The sequence below is a fragment of the Syngnathus scovelli genome, chromosome 3, assembly GCF_024217435.2.
Source record: "Syngnathus scovelli strain Florida chromosome 3, RoL_Ssco_1.2, whole genome shotgun sequence".
Taxonomy (NCBI): domain Eukaryota; kingdom Metazoa; phylum Chordata; class Actinopteri; order Syngnathiformes; family Syngnathidae; genus Syngnathus; species Syngnathus scovelli.
In genome coordinates this window covers 1640440-1657780 of record NC_090849.1, presented here as the reverse complement: position 1 = coordinate 1657780, position 17341 = coordinate 1640440, and positions in this window count along the sequence as shown.

The following is a 17341-nucleotide window of genomic DNA, read 5'->3' as shown; positions in this document are numbered from 1 at the left end:
GAGCTGAGCACGTTTTCTGAAATGTGCTCCTCCCGTCACTCTGGTTGGGTGCGCATAGTAAAAAGTGCTCTTGGCAGCTAGAGAGTGCCGCGTTGACCACTGCGCATGAAGAAATAACCACCTGCAACGTTTGGTTTAGGTTTTAGGTGCATATTTAATTTTATTGCTTAAATCGCATTTTCTCGACGAGTTGAGCACGTTTTCTGAGATGTGCTCCTCCCGTCACTCTGGTTGCGTGCGCATAGTAAAAAGTGCTCTTGGCGGCTAGAGAGTGCCGCGTTGACTGCTGCGCACGAAGAAATAACCACCTGCAACGTTTGGTTTAGGTTTTAGGTGCATTTTTAATTTCATTGCTTAAATCGCATTTTCTCGACGAGCTGAGCACGTTTTCTGAAATGTGCTCCTCCCGTCACTCTGGTTGGGTGCGCATAGTAAAAACTGCTCTTGGCAGCTAGAGAGTGCCGCGTTGACCACTGCGCATGAAGAAATAACCACCTGCAACGTTTGGTTTAGGTTTTAGGTGCATTTTTAATTTTATTGCTTAAATCGCATTTTCTCGACGAGCTGAGCACGTTTTCTGAAATGTGCTCCTCCCGTCACCCTGGTTGGGTGCCCATAGTAAAAAGTGCTCTTGGCAGCTAGAGAGTGCCGCGTTGACTGCTGCGCACGAAGAAATAACCACCTGCAACGTTTGGTTTAGGTTTTGGGTGCATTTTTAATTTTATTGCTTAAATCGCATTTTCTCGACGAGCTGAGCACGTTTTCTGAAAAGTGCTCCTCCCGTCACTCTGGTTGGGTGCGCATAGTAAAAAGTGCTCTTGGCAGCTAGAGAGTGCCGCGTTGACCACTGCGCATGAAGAAATAACCACCTGCAACGTTTGGTTTAGGTTTTGGGTGCATTTTTAATTTTATTGCTTAAATCGCATTTTCTGGACGAGCTGAGCACGTTTTCTGATATGTGCTCCTCCCGTCACTCTGGTTGGGTGTGCATAGTAAAAAGTGCTCTTGGCAGCTAGAGAGTGCCGCGTTGGCCACTGCGCATGAAGAAATGACCATCTGCAACGTTTGGTTTAGGTTTTGGGTGCAGTTTTAATTTTATTGCTTAAATCGCATTTTCTCGACGAGCTGAGCACGTTTTCTGGAATGTGCTCCTCCCGTCACTCTGGTTGGGTGCGCATAGTAAAAAGTGCTCTTTTCAGCTAGAGAGTGCCGCGTTGACCACTGCGCATGAAGAAATAACCACCTGCAACGTTTGGTTTAGGTTTTGGGTGCATTTTTAATTTTATTGCTTAAATCGCATTTTCTGGACGAGCTGAGCACGTTTTCTGAAATGTGCTCCTCCCGTCACTCTGGTTGGGTGTGCATAGTAAAAAGTGCTCTTGGCAGCTAGAGAGTGCCGCGTTGACCACTGCGCATGAAGAAATGACCATCTGCAACGTTTGGTTTAGGTTTTAGGTGCATTTTTAATTTTATTGCTTAAATAGCATTTTCTCGACGAGCTGAGCACGTTTTCTGAAATGTGCTCCTCCCGTCACCCTGGTTGGGTGCCCATAGTAAAAAGTGCTCTTGGCAGCTAGAGAGTGCCGCGTTGACTGCTGCGCACGAAGAAATAACCACCTGCAACGTTTGGTTTAGGTTTTGGGTGCATTTTTAATTTTATTGCTTAAATCGCATTTTCTCGACGAGCTGAGCACGTTTTCTGAAAAGTGCTCCTCCCGTCACTCTGGTTGGGTGCGCATAGTAAAAAGTGCTCTTGGCAGCTAGAGAGTGCCGCGTTGACCACTGCGCATGAAGAAATAACCACCTGCAACGTTTGGTTTAGGTTTTGGGTGCATTTTTAATTTTATTGCTTAAATCGCATTTTCTGGACGAGCTGAGCACGTTTTCTGAAATGTGCTCCTCCCGTCACTCTGGTTGGGTGCGCATAGTAAAAAGTGCTCTTGGCAGCTAGAGAGTGCCGCGTTGACCACTTCGCATGAAGAAATAACCACCTGCAACGTTTGGTTTAGGTTTTGGGTGCATTTTTAATTTTATTGCTTAAATCGCATTTTCTCGACGAGCTGAGCACGTTTTCTGAAATGTGCTCCTCCCGTAACTCTGGTTGGGTGCGCATAGTAAAAAGTGCTCTTGGCAGCTAGAGAGTGCCGCGTTGACTGCTGCGCATGAAGAAATAACCACCTGCAACGTTTGGTTTAGGTTTTAGGTGCATTTTTAATTTTATTGCTTAAATCGCATTTTCTCGACGAGCTGAGCACGTTTTCTGAAATGTGCTCCTCCCGTCACTCTGGTTGGGTGCGCATAGTAAAAAGTGCTCTTGGCAGCTAGAGAGTGCCGCGTTGACCACTGCGCATGAAGAAATAACCACCTGCAACGTTTGGTTTAGGTTTTGGGTGCATTTTTAATTTTATTGCTTAAATCGCATTTTCTGGACGAGCTGAGCACGTTTTCTGAAATGTGCTCCTCCCGTCACTCTGGTTGGTTGCGCATAGTAAAAAGTGCTCTTGGCAGCTAGAGAGTGCCGCGTTGACCACTGCGCATGAAGAAATAACCACCTGCAACGTTTGGTTTAGGTTTTAGGTGCATTTTTAGTTTTATTGCTTAAATCGCATTTTCTCGACGAGCTGAGCACGTTTTCTGAAATGTGCTCCTCCCGTCACTCTGGTTGGGTGCGCATGGTAAAAAGTGCTCTTGGCATCTAGAGAGTGCCGCGTTGACTGCTGCGCATGAAGAAATAACCAACTGCAACTTTTGGTTTAGGTTTTAGGTGCATTTTTAATTTTATTGCTTAAATCTCATTTTCTCGACGAGCTGAGCATGTTTTCTGAAATGTGCTCCTCCCGTCACTCTGGTTGGGTGCGCATAGTAAAAAGTGCTCTTGGCAGCTAGAGAGTGCCGCGTTGACCACTGCGCATGAAGAAATAACCACCTGCAACGTTTGGTTTAGGTTTTGGGTGCATTTTTAATTTTATTGCTTAAATCGCATTGTCTGGACGAGCTGAGCACGTTCTCTGAAATGTGCTCCTCCCGTCACTCTGGTTGGGTGTGCATAGTAAAAAGTGCTCTTGGCAGCTAGAGAGTGCCGCGTTGACCACTGCGCATGAAGAAATGACCATCTGCAACGTTTGGTTTAGGTTTTAGGTGCATTTTTAATTTTATTGATTAAATCGCATTTTCTGGACGAGATGAGCACGTTTTCTGAAATGTGCTCCTCCCGTCACTCTGGTTGGGTGCGCATAGTAAAAAGTGCTCTTGGCAGCTAGAGAGTGCCGCGTTGACCACTGCGCATGAAGAAATAACCACCTTCAACGTTTGGTTTAGGTTTTGGGTGCATTTTTAATTTTATTGCTTAAATCGCATTTTCTCGACGAGCTGAGCACGTTTTCTGAAATGTGCTCCTCCCGTCACTCTGGTTGGGTGCGCATAGTAAAAAGTGCTCTTGGCAGCTAGAGAGTGCCGCGTTGACCACTGCGCATGAAGAAATAACCACCTGCAACGTTTGGTTTAGGTTTTAGGTGCATTTTTAATTTTATTGCTTAAATCGCATTTTCTCGACGAGCTGAGCACGTTTTCTGAAATGTGCTCCTCCCGTCACTCTGGTTGGGTGCGCATAGTAAAAAGTGCTCTTGGCAGCTAGAGAGTGCCGCGTTGACTGCTGCGCACGAAGAAATAACCACCTGCAACGTTTGGTTTAGGTTTTGGGTGCATTTTTAATTTTATTGCTTAAATCGCATTTTCTCGACGAGCTGAGCACGTTTTCTGAAATGTGCTCCTCCCGTCACTCTGGTTGGGTGCGCAAAGTAAAAAGTGCTCTTGGCAGCTAGAGAGTGCCGCGTTGACCACTGCGCATGAAGAAATAACCACCTGCAACGTTTGTTTTAGGTTTTGGGTGCATTTTTAATTTTATTGCTTAAATCGCATTTTCTCGTCGAGCTGAGGACGTTTTCTGAAATGCGCTCCTCCCGTCACTCTGGTTGGGTGTGCATAGTAAAAAGTGCTCTTGGCAGCTAGAGAGTACCGCGTTGACCACTGCGCATGAAGAAATGACCATCTGCAACGTTTGGTTTAGGTTTTAGGTGCATTTCTAATTTTATTGCTTAAATAGCATTTTCTGGACGAGCTGAGCACGTTTTCTGAAATGTGCTCCTCCCGTCACTCTGGTTGGGTGCGCATAGTAAAAAGTGCTCTTGGCAGCTAGAGAGTGCCGCGTTTACCACTGCGCATGAAGAAATAACCACCTGCAACGTTTGGTTTAGGTTTTGGGTGCATTTTTAATTTTATTGCTTAAATTGCATTTTCTCGTCGAGCTGAGCACGTTTTCTGAAATGCGCTCCTCCCGTCACTCTTGTTGGGTGTGCATAGTAAAAAGTGCTCTTGGCAGCTAGAGAGTGCCGCGTTGACCACTGCGCATAAAGAAATAACCACCTGCAACGTTTGGTTTAGGTTTTAGGTACATTTTTAATTTCATTGCTTAAATCGCATTTTCTCGACGAGCTGAGCACGTTTTCTGAAATGTGCTCCTCCCGTCACTCTGGTTGGGTGCGCATAGTAAAAAGTGCTCTTTGCAGCTAGAGAGTGCCGCGTTGACCACTGCGCATGAAGAAATAACCACCTGCAACGTTTGGTTTAGGTTTTGGGTGCATTTTTTAATTTTATTGCTTAAATCGCATTTTCTCGACGAGCTGAGCACGTTTTCTGAAATGTGCTCCTCCCGTCACTCTGGTTGGGTGCGCATAGTAAAAAGTGCTCTTGGCAGCTAGAGAGTGCCGCGTTGACCACTGCGCATGAAGAAATAACCACCTGCAACGTTTGGTTTAGGTTTTAGGTGCATTTTTAATTTTATTGCTTAAATCGCATTTTCTCGACGAGCTGAGCACGTTTTCTGAAATGTGCTCCTCCCGTCACTCTGGTTGGGTGCGCATAGTAAAAAGTGCTCTTGGCAGCTAGAGAGTGCCGCGTTGACTGCTGCGCACGAAGAAATAAGCACCTGCAACGTTTGGTTTAGGTTTTGGGTGCATTTTTAATTTTATTGCTTAAATCGCATTTTCTCGACGAGCTGAGCACGTTTTCTGAAATGTGCTCCTCCCGTCACTCTGGTTGGGTGCGCAAAGTAAAAAGTGCTCTTGGCAGCTAGAGAGTACCGCGTTGACCACTGCGCATGAAGAAATGACCATCTGCAACGTTTGGTTTAGGTTTTGGGTGCATTTTTAATTTTATTGCTTAAATCGCATTTCCTCGACGAGCTGAGCACGTTTTCTGAAATGTGCTCCTCCCGTCACTCTGGTTGGGTGCGCATAGTAAAAAGTGCTCTTGGCAGCTAGAGAGTGCCGCGTTGACCACTGCGCATGAAGAAATAACCACCTGCAACGTTTGGTTTAGGTTTTGGCTGCATTTTTTAATTTTATTGCTTAAATCGCATTTTCTCGACGAGCTGAGCACGTTTTCTGAAATGTGCTCCTCCCGTCACTCTGGTTGGGTGCACATAGTAAAAAGTGCTCTTGGCAGCTAGAGAGTGCCGCGTTGACCACTGCGCATGAAGAAATAACCACCTGCAACGTTTGGTTTAGGTTTTAGGTGCATTTTAAATTTTATTGCTTAAATCGCATTTTCTCGACGAGCTGAGCACGTTTTCTGAAATGTGCTCCTCCCGTCACTCTGGTTGGGTGCGCATAGTAAAAAGTGCTCTTGGCAGCTAGAGAGTGCCGCGTTGACCACTGCGCATGAAGAAATAACCACCTGCAACGTTTGGTTTAGGTTTTGGGTGCATTTTTAATTTTATTGCTTAAATCGCATTTTCTGGACGAGCTGAGCACGTTTTCTGAAATGTGCTCCTCCCGTCACTCTGGTTGGGTGTGCATAGTAAAAAGTGCTCTTGGCAGCTAGAGAGTGCCGCGTTGACTGCTGCGCACGAAGAAATAACCACCTGCAACATTTGGTTTAGGTTTTAGGTGCATTTTTAATTTTATTGCTTAAATAGCATTTTCTGGACGAGCTGAGCACGTTTTCTGAAATGTGCTCCTCCCGTCACTCTGGTTGGGTGCGCATAGTAAAAAGTGCTCTTGGCAACTAGAGAGTGCCGCGTTGACCACTGCGCATGAAGAAATAACCACCTGCAACGTTTGGTTTAGGTTTTGGGTGCATTTTTTAATTTTATTGCTTAAATAGCATTTTCTGGACGAGCTGAGCACGTTTTCTAAAATGTGCTCCTCCCGTCACTCTGGTTGGGTGTGCATAGTAAAAAGTGCTCTTGGCAGCTAGAGAGTGCCGCGTTGACCACTGCGCATGAAGAAATGACCATCTGCAACGTTTGGTTTAGGTTTTGGGTGCATTTTTAATTTTATTGCTTAAATAGCATTTTCTGGACGAGCTGAGCACGTTTTCTGAAATGTGCTCCTCCCGTCACTCTGGTTGGGTGTGCATAGTAAAAAGTGCTCTTGGCAGCTAGAGAGTACCGCGTTGACCAGTGCGCATGAAGAAATGACCATCTGCAACGTTTGGTTTAGGTTTTAGGTGCATTTCTAATTTTATTGCTTAAATAGCATTTTCTGGACGAGCTGAGCACGTTTTCTGAAATGTGCTCCTCCCGTCACTCTGGTTGGGTGCGCATAGTAAAAAGTGCTCTTGGCAGCTAGAGAGTGCCGCGTTTACCACTGCGCATGAAGAAATAACCACCTGCAACGTTTGGTTCAGGTTTTGGGTGCATTTTTAATTTTATTGCTTAAATCGCATTTTCTCGACGAGCTGAGCACGTTTTCTGAAATGTGCTCCTCCCGTCACTCTGGTTGGGTGCGCATAGTAAAAAGTGCTCTTGGCAGCTAGAGAGTGCCGCGTTGACCACTGCGCATGAAGAAATAACCACCTGCAACGTTTGGTTTAGGTTTTGGGTGCATTTTTAATTTTATTGCTTAAATCGCATTTTCTCGTCGAGCTGACCACGTTTTCTAAAATGTGCTCCTCCCGTCACTCTGGTTGGGTGCGCATTGTAAAAAGTGCTCTTGGCAGCTAGAGGGTGCCGCGTTGACCACTGCGCATGAAGAAATAACCACCTGCAACGTTTGGTTTAGGTTTTGGGTGCATTTTTAATTTTATTGCTTAAATCGCAGTTTCTCGACGAGCTGAGCACGTTTTCTGAAATGTGCTCCTCCCGTTACTCTGGTTGGGTGTGCATAGTAAAAAGTGCTCTTGGCAGCTAGAGAGTGCCGCGTTGACCACTGCGCATGAAGAAATGACCATCTGCAGCGTTTGGTTTAGGTTTTAGGTGCATTTTTAATTTTATTGCTTAAATCGCATTTTCTCGACGAGCTGAGCACGTTTTCTGAAATGTGCTCCTCCCGTCACTCTGGTTGGGTGTGCATAGTAAAAAGTGCTCTTGGCAGCTAGAGAGTGCCGCGTTGACCACTGCGCATAAAGAAATAACCACCTGCAACGTTTGGTTTAGGTTTTAGGTGCATTTTTAATTTTATTGCTTAATTCGCATTTTCTCGACGAGCTGAGCACGTTTTCTGAAATGTGCTCCTCCCGTCACTCTGGTTGGGTGTACATAGTAAAAAGTGCTCTTGGCAGCTAGAGAGTGCCGCGTTTACCACTGCGCATGAAGAAATGACCATCTGCAACGTTTGGTTTAGGTTTTAGGTGCATTTTTAATTTTATTGCTTAAATCGCATTTTCTGGACGAGCTGAGCACGTTTTCTGAAATGTGCTCCTCCCGTCACTCTGGTTGGGTGCGCATAGTAAAAAGTGCTCTTGGCAGCTAGAGAGTGCCGCGTTGACCACTGCGCATGAAGAAATAACCACCTGCAACGTTTGGTTAAGGTTTTGGGTGCATTTTTAATTTTATTGCTTAAATCGCATTTTCTCGACGAGCTGAGCACGTTTTCTGAAATGTGCTCCTCCCGTCACTCTGGTTGGGTGCGCATAGTAAAAAGTGCTCTTGGCAGCTAGAGAGTGCCGCGTTGACCACTGCGCATAAAGAAATAACCACCTGCAACGTTTGGTTTAGGTTTTAGGTGCATTTTTAATTTTATTGCTTAATTCGCATTTTCTCGACGAGCTGAGCACGTTTTCTGAAATGTGCTCCTCCCGTCACTCTGGTTGGGTGTGCATAGTAAAAAGTGCTCTTGGCAGCTAGAGAGTGCCGCGTTGACCACTGCGCATGAAGAAATGACCATCTGCAACGTTTGGTTTAGGTTTTAGGTGCATTTTTAATTTTATTGCTTAAATCGCATTTTCTGGACGAGCTGAGCACGTTTTCTGAAATGTGCTCCTCCCGTCACTCTGGTTGGGTGCGCATAGTAAAAAGTGCTCTTGGCAGCTAGAGAGTGCCGCGTTGACCACTGCGCATGAAGAAATAACCACCTGCAACGTTTGGTTTAGGTTTTGGGTGCATTTTTAATTTTATTGCTTAAATCGCATTTTCTCGACGAGCTGAGCACGTTTTCTGAAATGTGCTCCTCCCGTCACTCTGGTTGGGTGCGCATAGTAAAAAGTGCTCTTGGCAGCTAGAGAGTGCCGCGTTGACCACTGCGCATAAAGAAATAACCACCTGCAACGTTTGGTTTAGGTTTTAGGTGCATTTTTAATTTTATTGCTTAATTCGCATTTTCTCGACGAGCTGAGCACGTTTTCTGAAATGTGCTCCTCCCGTCACTCTGGTTGGGTGTGCATAGTAAAAAGTGCTCTTGGCAGCTAGAGAGTGCCGCGTTGACCACTGCGCATGAAGAAATGACCATCTGCAACGTTTGGTTTAGGTTTTAGGTGCATTTTTAATTTTATTGCTTAAATCGCATTTTCTGGACGAGCTGAGCACGTTTTCTGAAATGTGCTCCTCCCGTCACTCTGGTTGGGTGCGCATAGTAAAAAGTGCTCTTGGCAGCTAGAGAGTGCCGCGTTGACCACTGCGCATGAAGAAATAACCACCTGCAACGTTTGGTTTAGGTTTTGGGTGCATTTTTAATTTTATTGCTTAAATCGCATTTTCTCGACGAGCTGAGCACGTTTTCTGAAATGTGCTCCTCCCGTCACTCTGGTTGGGTGCGCATAGTAAAAAGTGCTCTTGGCAGCTAGAGAGTACCGCGTTGACCACTGCGCATGAAGAAATGACCATCTGCAACGTTTGGTTTAGGTTTTAGGTGCATTTCTAATTTTATTGCTTAAATAGCATTTTCTGGACGAGCTGAGCACGTTTTCTGAAATGTGCTCCTCCCGTCACTCTGGTTGGGTGCGCATAGTAAAAAGTGCTCTTGGCAGCTAGAGAGTGCCGCGTTAACCACTGCGCATGAAGAAATACCCACCTGCAACGTTTGGTTTAGGTTTTAGGTGCATATTTAATTTTATTGCTTAAATCGCATTTTCTCGACGAGTTGAGCACGTTTTCTGAAATGTGCTCCTCCCGTCACTCTGGTTGGGTGCGCATAGTAAAAAGTGCTCTTGGAGGCTAGAGAGTGCCGCGTTGACTGCTGCGCACGAAGAAATAACCACCTGCAACGTTTGGTTTAGGTTTTAGGTGCATTTTTAATTTCATTGCTTAAATCGCATTTTCTCGACGAGCTGAGCACGTTTTCTGAAATGTGCTCCTCCGGTCACTCTGGTTGGGTGCGCATAGTAAAAACTGCTCTTGGCAGCTAGAGAGTGCCGCGTTGACCACTGCGCATGAAGAAATAACCACCTGCAACGTTTGGTTTAGGTTTTACGTGCATTTTTAATTTTATTGCTTAAATCGCATTTTCTCGACGAGCTGAGCACGTTTTCTGAAATGTGCTCCTCCCGTCACTCTGGTTGGGGGCCCATAGTAAAAAGTGCTCTTGGCAGCTAGAGAGTGCCACGTTGACTGCTGCGCACAAAGAAATAACCACCTGCAACGTTTGGTTTAGGTTTTGGGTGCATTTTTAATTTTATTGCTTAAATCGCATTTTCTCGACGAGCTGAGCACGTTTTCTGAAAAGTGCTCCTCCCGTCACTCTGGTTGGGTGCGCATAGTAAAAAGTGCTCTTGGCAGCTAGAGAGTGCCGCGTTGACCACTGCGCATGAAGAAATAACCACCTGCAACGTTTGGTTTAGGTTTTGGGTGCATTTTTAATTTTATTGCTTAAATCGCATTTTCTGGACGAGCTGAGCACGTTTTCTGAAATGTGCTCCTCCCGTCACTCTGGTTGGGTGTGCATAGTAAAAAGTGCTCTTGGCAGCTAGAGAGTGCCGCGTTGGCCACTGCGCATGAAGAAATGACCATCTGCAACGTTTGGTTTAGGTTTTGGGTGCAGTTTTAATTTTATTGCTTAAATCGCATTTTCTCGACGAGCTGAGCACGTTTTCTGGAATGTGCTCCTCCCGTCACTCTGGTTGGGTGTGCATAGTAAAAAGTGCTCTTGGCAGCTAGAGAATGCCGCGTTGACCACTGCGCATGAAGACATGACCATCTGCAGCGTTTGGTTTAGGTTTTAGGTGCATTTTTAATTTTATTGCTTAAATCGCATTTTCTCGACGAGCTGAGCACGTTTTCTGAAATGTGCTCCTCCCGTCACTCTGGTTGGGTGCGCATAGTAAAAAGTGCTCTTGGCAGCTAGAGAGTGCCGCGTTGACCACTGCGCATGAAGAAATAACCACCTGCAACGTTTGGTTTAGGTTTCAGGTGCATTTTTAATTTTATTGCTTAAATCGCATTTTCTCGACGAGCTGAGCACGTTTTCTGAAATGTGCTCCTCCCGTCACTCTGGTTGCGTGCGCATAGTAAAAAGTGCTCTTGGCAGCTAGAGAGTGCCGCGTTGACCACTGCGCATGAAGAAATAACCACCTGCAACGTTTGGTTTAGGTTTTGGGTGCATTTTTAATTTTATTGCTTAAATCGCATTTTCTGGACGAGCTGAGCACGTTTTCTGAAATGTGCTCCTCCCGTCACTCTGGTTGGGTGTGCATAGTAAAAAGTGCTCTTGGCAGCTAGAGAGTGCCGCGTTGACCACTGCGCATGAAGAAATGACCATCTGCAACGTTTGGTTTAGGTTTTAGGTGCATTTTTAATTTTATTGCTTAAATAGCATTTTCTGGACGAGCTGAGCACGTTTTCTGAAATGTGCTCCTCCCGTCACTCTGGTTGGGTGCGCATAGTAAAAAGTGCTATTGGCAGCTAGAGAGTGCCGCGTTTACCACTGCGCATGAAGAAATAACCACCTGCAACGTTTGGTTTAGGTTTTGGGTGCATTTTTAATTTTATTGCTTAAATCGCATTTTCTCGACGAGCTGAGCACGTTTTCTGAAATGTGCTCCTCCCGTCACTCTGGTTAGGTGCGCATAGTAAAAAGTGCTCTTGGCAGCTAGAGAGTGCCGCGTTGACCACTGCGCATGAAGAAATAACCACCTGCTACGTTTGGTTTAGGTTTTAGGTGCATTTTTAATTTTATTGCTTAAATCGCATTTTCTCGACGAGCTGAGCACGTTTTCTGAAATGTGCTCCTCCCGTCACTCTGGTTGGGTGCGCATAGTAAAAAGGGCTCTTGGCAGCTAGAGAGTGCCGCGTTGACCAATGCGCATGAAGAAATGACCATCTGCAACGTTTGGTTTAGGTTTTGGGTTCATTTTTAATTTTATTGCTTAAATCGCATTTTCTCGACGAGCTGAGCACGTTTTCTGAAATGTGCTCCTCCCGTCACTCTGGTTGGGTGCGCATAGTAAAAAGTGCTCTTGGCAGCTAGAGAGTGCCGCGTTGACCCCTGCGCATGAAGAAATAACCACCTGCAACGTTTGGTTTAGGTTTTAGGTGCATTTTTAATTTTATTGCTTAAATCGCATTTTCTCGACGAGCTGAGCACGTTTTCTGAAATGTGCTCCTCCCGTCACTCTGGTTGGGTGCGCATAGTAAAAAGTGCTCTTGGCAGGTAGAGAGTGCCGCGTTGACCACTGCGCATGAAGAAATAACCACCTGCAACGTTTGGTTTAGGTTTTAGGTGCATTTTTAATTTTATTGCTTAAATCGCATTTTCTCGTCGAGCTGAGCACGTTTTCTGAAATGTGCTCCTCCCGTCACTCTGGTTGGGTGCGCATAGTAAAAAGTGCTCTTGGCAGCTAGAGAGTGCCGCGTTGATCACTGCGCATGAAGAAATAACCCCCTGCAACGTTTGGTTTAGGTTTTGGGTGCATTTTTAATTTTATTGCTTAAATCGCATTTTCTCGACGAGCTGAGCACGTTTTCTGAAATGTGCTCCTCCCGTCACTCTGTTTGGGTGCGCATAGTAAAAAGTGTTCTTGGCAGCTAGAGAGTGCCGCGTTGACCACTGCGCATGAAGAAATAACCACCTGCAACGTTTGGTTTAGGTTTTGGGTGCATTTTTAATTTTATTGCTTAAATCGCATTTTCTCGACGAGCTGAACACGTTTTCTGAAATGTGCTCCTCCCGTCACTCTGGTTGGGTGCGCATAGTAAAAAGTGCTCTTGGCAGCTAGAGAGTGCCGCGTTGACTGCTGCGCATGAAGAAATAACCACCTGCAACGTTTGGTTTAGGTTTTAGGTGCATTTTTAATTTTATTGCTTAAATTGCATTTTCTCGACGAGCTGAGCACGTTTTCTGAAATGTGCTCCTCCCGTCACTCTGTTTGGGTGCGCATAGTAAAAAGTGTTCTTGGCAGCTAGAGAGTGCCGCGTTGACCACTGCGCATGAAGAAATAACCACCTGCAACGTTTGGTTTAGGTTTTGGGTGCATTTTTAATTTTATTGCTTAAATAGCATTTTCTGGACGAGCTGAGCACGTTTTCTGAAATGTGCTCCTCCCGTCACTCTGGTTGGGTGCGCATAGTAATAAGTGCTCTTGGCAGCTAGAGAGTGCCGCGTTGACCACTGCGCATGAAGAAATGACCATCTGCAACGTTTGGTTTAGGTTTTAGGTGCATTTTTAATTTTATTGCTTAAATAGCATTTTCTGGACGAGCTGAGCACGTTTTCTGAAATGTGCTCCTCCCGTCACTCTGGTTGGGTGCGCATAGTAAAAAGTGCTCTTGGCAGCTAGAGAGTGCCGCGTTTACCACTGCGCATGAAGAAATAACCACCTGCAACGTTTGGTTTAGGTTTTGGGTGCATTTTTAATTTTATTGCTTAAATCGCATTTTCTCGACGAGCTGAGGACGTTTTCTGAAATGTGCTCCTCCCGTCACTCTGGTTGGGTGCGCATAGTAAAAAGTGCTCTTGGCAACTAGAGAGTGCCGCCGTTACCACTGCACATGAAGAAATAACCACCTGCAACGTTTGGTTTAGGTTTTGGATGCATTTTTAATTTTATTGCTTAATTCGCATGTTCTCGTCGAGCTGAGCACGTTTTCTGAAATGCGCTCCTCCCGTCACTCTTGTTGGGTGTGCATAGTAAAAAGTGCTCTTGGCAGCTAGAGAGTGCCGCGTTGACCACTGCGCATGAAGAAATGACCATCTGCAACGTTTGGTTTAGGTTTTGGGTGCATTTCTAATTTTATTGCTTAAATCGCATTTTCTCGACGAGCTGAGCACGTTTTCTGAAATGTGCTCCTCCCGTCACTCTGGTTGGGTGCGCATAGTAAAAAGTGCTCTTGGCAGCTAGAGAGTGCCGCGTTGACCACTGCGCATGAAGAAATGACCATCTGCAACGTTTGGTTTAGGTTTTGGGTGCAGTTTTAATTTTATTGCTTAAATCGCATTTTCTCGACGAGCTGAGCACGTTTTCTGGAATGTGCTCCTCCCGTCACTCTGGTTGGGTGTGCATAGTAAAAAGTGCTCTTGGCAGCTAGAGAGTGCCGCGTTGACCACTGCGCATGAAGAAATGACCATCTGCAGCGTTTGGTTTAGGTTTTAGGTCCATTTTTAATTTTATTGCTTAAATCGCATTTTCTCGACGAGCTGAGCACGTTTTCTGAAATGTGCTCCTCCCGTCACTCTGGTTGGGTGCGCATAGTAAAAAGTGCTCTTGGCAGCTAGAGAGTGCCGCGTTGACCACTGCGCATGAAGAAATAACCACCTGCAACGTTTGGTTTAGGTTTTAGGTGCATTTTTAATTTTAATGCTTAAATCGCATTTTCTCGACGAGCTGAGCACGTTTTCTGAAATGTGCTCCTCCCGTCACTCTGGTTGGGTGCGCATAGTAAAAAGTGCTCTTGGCAGCTAGAGAGTGCCGCGTTGACCACTGCGCATGAAGAAATAACCACCTGCAACGTTTGGTTTAGGTTTTGGGTGCATTTTTTAATTTTATTGCTTAAATCGCATTTTCTCGACGAGCTGAGCACGTTTTCTGAAATGTGCTCCTCCCGTCACTCTGGTTGGGTGCGCATAGTAAAAAGTGCTCTTGGCAGCTAGAGAGTGCCGCGTTGACCACTGCGCATGAAGAAATAACCACCTGCAACGTTTGGTTTAGGTTTTAGGTGCATTTTTAATTTTATTGCTTAAATCGCATTTTCTCGACGAGCTGAGCACGTTTTCTGAAATGTGCTCCTCCCGTCACTCTGGTTGGGTGCGCATAGTAAAAAGTGCTCTTGGCAGCTAGAGAGTGCCGCGTTGACTGCTGCGCACGAAGAAATAACCACCTGCAACGTTTGGTTTAGGTTTTGGGTGCATTTTTAATTTTATTGCTTAAATCGCATTTTCTCGACGAGCTGAGCACGTTTTCTGAAATGTGCTCCTCCCGTCACTCTGGTTGGGTGCGCAAAGTAAAAAGTGCTCTTGGCAGCTAGAGAGTGCCGCGTTGACCACTGCGCATGAAGAAATAACCACCTGCAACGTTTGTTTTAGGTTTTGGGTGCATTTTTAATTTTATTGCTTAAATCGCATTTTCTCGTCGAGCTGAGGACGTTTTCTGAAATGCGCTCCTCCCGTCATTCTTGTTGGGTGTGCATAGTAAAAAGTGCTCTTGGCAGCTAGAGAGTACCGCGTTGACCACTGCGCATGAAGAAACGACCATCTGCAACGTTTGGTTTAGGTTTTAGGTGAATTTTTAATTTTATTGCTTAAATCGCATTTCCTCGACGAGCTGAGCACGTTTTCTGAAATGTGCTCCTCCCGTCACTCTGGTTGGGTGCGCATAGTAAAAAGTGCTCTTGGCAGCTAGAGAGTGCCGCGTTGACCACTGCGCATGAAGAAATGACCATCTGCAACGTTTGGTTTAGGTTTTGGGTGCATTTTTAATTTTATTGCTTAAATCGCATTTTCTGGACGAGCTGAGCACGTTTTCTGAAATGTGCTCCTCCCGTCACTCTGGTTGGGTGTGCATAGTAAAAAGTGCTCTTGGCAGCTAGAGAGTGCCGCGTTGACCACTGCGCATGAAGAAATAACCACCTGTAACGTTTGGTTTAGGTTTTAGGTGCATTTTTTATTTTATTGCTTAAATCGCATTTTCTCGACGAGCTGAGCACGTTTTCTGAAATGTGCTCCTCCCGTCACTCTGGTTGGGTGCGCATAGTAAAAAGTGCTCTTGGCAGCTAGAGAGTGCCGCGTTAACCACTGCGCATGAAGAAATAACCACCTGCAACGTTTGGTTTAGGTTTTAGGTGCATATTTAATTTTATTGCTTAAATCGCATTTTCTCGACGAGTTGAGCACGTTTTCTGAAATGTGCTCCTCCCGTCACTCTGGTTGGGTGCGCATAGTAAAAAGTGCTCTTGGAGGCTAGAGAGTGCCGCGTTGACTGCTGCGCACGAAGAAATAACCACCTGCAACGTTTGGTTTAGGTTTTAGGTGCATTTTTAATTTCATTGCTTAAATCGCATTTTCTCGACGAGCTGAGCACGTTTTCTGAAATCTGCTCCTCCGGTCACTCTGGTTGGGTGCGCATAGTAAAAACTGCTCTTGGCAGCTAGAGAGTGCCGCGTTGACCACTGCGCATGAAGAAATAACCACCTGCAACGTTTGTTTTAGGTTTTACGTGCATTTTTAATTTTATTGCTTAAATCGCATTTTCTCGACGAGCTGAGCACGTTTTCTGAAATGTGCTCCTCCCGTCACTCTGGTTGGGGGCCCATAGTAAAAAGTGCTCTTGGCAGCTAGAGAGTGCCACGTTGACTGCTGCGCACAAAGAAATAACCACCTGCAACGTTTGGTTTAGGTTTTGGGTGCATTTTAAATTTTATTGCTTAAATCGCATTTTCTCGACGAGCTGAGCACGTTTTCTGAAAAGTGCTCCTCCCGTCACTCTGGTTGGGTGCGCATAGTAAAAAGTGCTCTTGGCAGCTAGAGAGTGCCGCGTTGACCACTGCGCATGAAGAAATAACCACCTGCAACGTTTGGTTTAGGTTTTGGGTGCATTTTTAATTTTATTGCTTAAATCGCATTTTCTGGACGAGCTGAGCACGTTTTCTGAAATGTGCTCCTCCCGTCACTCTGGTTGGGTGTGCATAGTAAAAAGTGCTCTTGGCAGCTAGAGAGTGCCGCGTTGGCCACTGCGCATGAAGAAATGACCATCTGCAACGTTTGGTTTAGGTTTCAGGTGCATTTTTAATTTTATTGCTTAAATCGCATTTTCTCGACGAGCTGAGCACGTTTTCTGAAATGTGCTCCTCCCGTCACTCTGGTTGCGTGCGCATAGTAAAATGTGCTCTTGGCAGCTAGAGAGTGCCGCGTTGACCACTGCACATGAAGAAATGACCATCTGCAACGTTTGGTTTAGGTTTTGGATGCATTTTTAATTTTATTGCTTAAATCGCATTTTCTCGACGAGCTGAGCACGTTTTCTGAAATGTGCTCCTCCCGTCACTCTGGTTGGGTGCATAGTAAAAAGTGCTCTTGGCAGCTAGAGAGTGCCGCGTTGACTGCTGCGCATGAAGAAATAACCACCTGCAACGTTTGGTTTAGGTTTTAGGTGCATTTTTAATCTTATTGCTTAAATCGCATTTCCTCGACGAGCTGAGCACGTTTTCTGAAATGTGCTCCTCCCGTCACTCTGGTTGGGTGCGCATAGTAAAAAGTGCTCTTGGCAGCTAGAGAGTTCCGCGTTGACCACTGCGCATGAAGAAATAACCCCCTGCAACGTTTGGTTTAGGTTTTGGGTGCATTTTTAATTTTATTGCTTAAATCGCATTTTCTCGACGAGCTGAGCACGTTTTCTGAAATGTGCTCCTCCCGTCACTCTGGTTGGGTGCGCATAATAAAAAGTGCTCTTGGCAGCTAGAGAGTGCCGCGTTGACCACTGCGCATGAAGAAATGACCATCTGCAACGTTTGGTTTAGGTTTTAGGTGCATTTTTAATTTTATTGATTAAATCGCATTTTCTGGACGAGCTGAGCACGTTTTCTGAAATGTGCTCCTCCCGTCACTCTGGTTGGGTGCGCATAGTAAAAAGTGTTCTTGGCAGCTAGAGAGTGCCGCGTTGACCACTGCGCATGAAGAAATAACCACCTGCAACGTTTGGT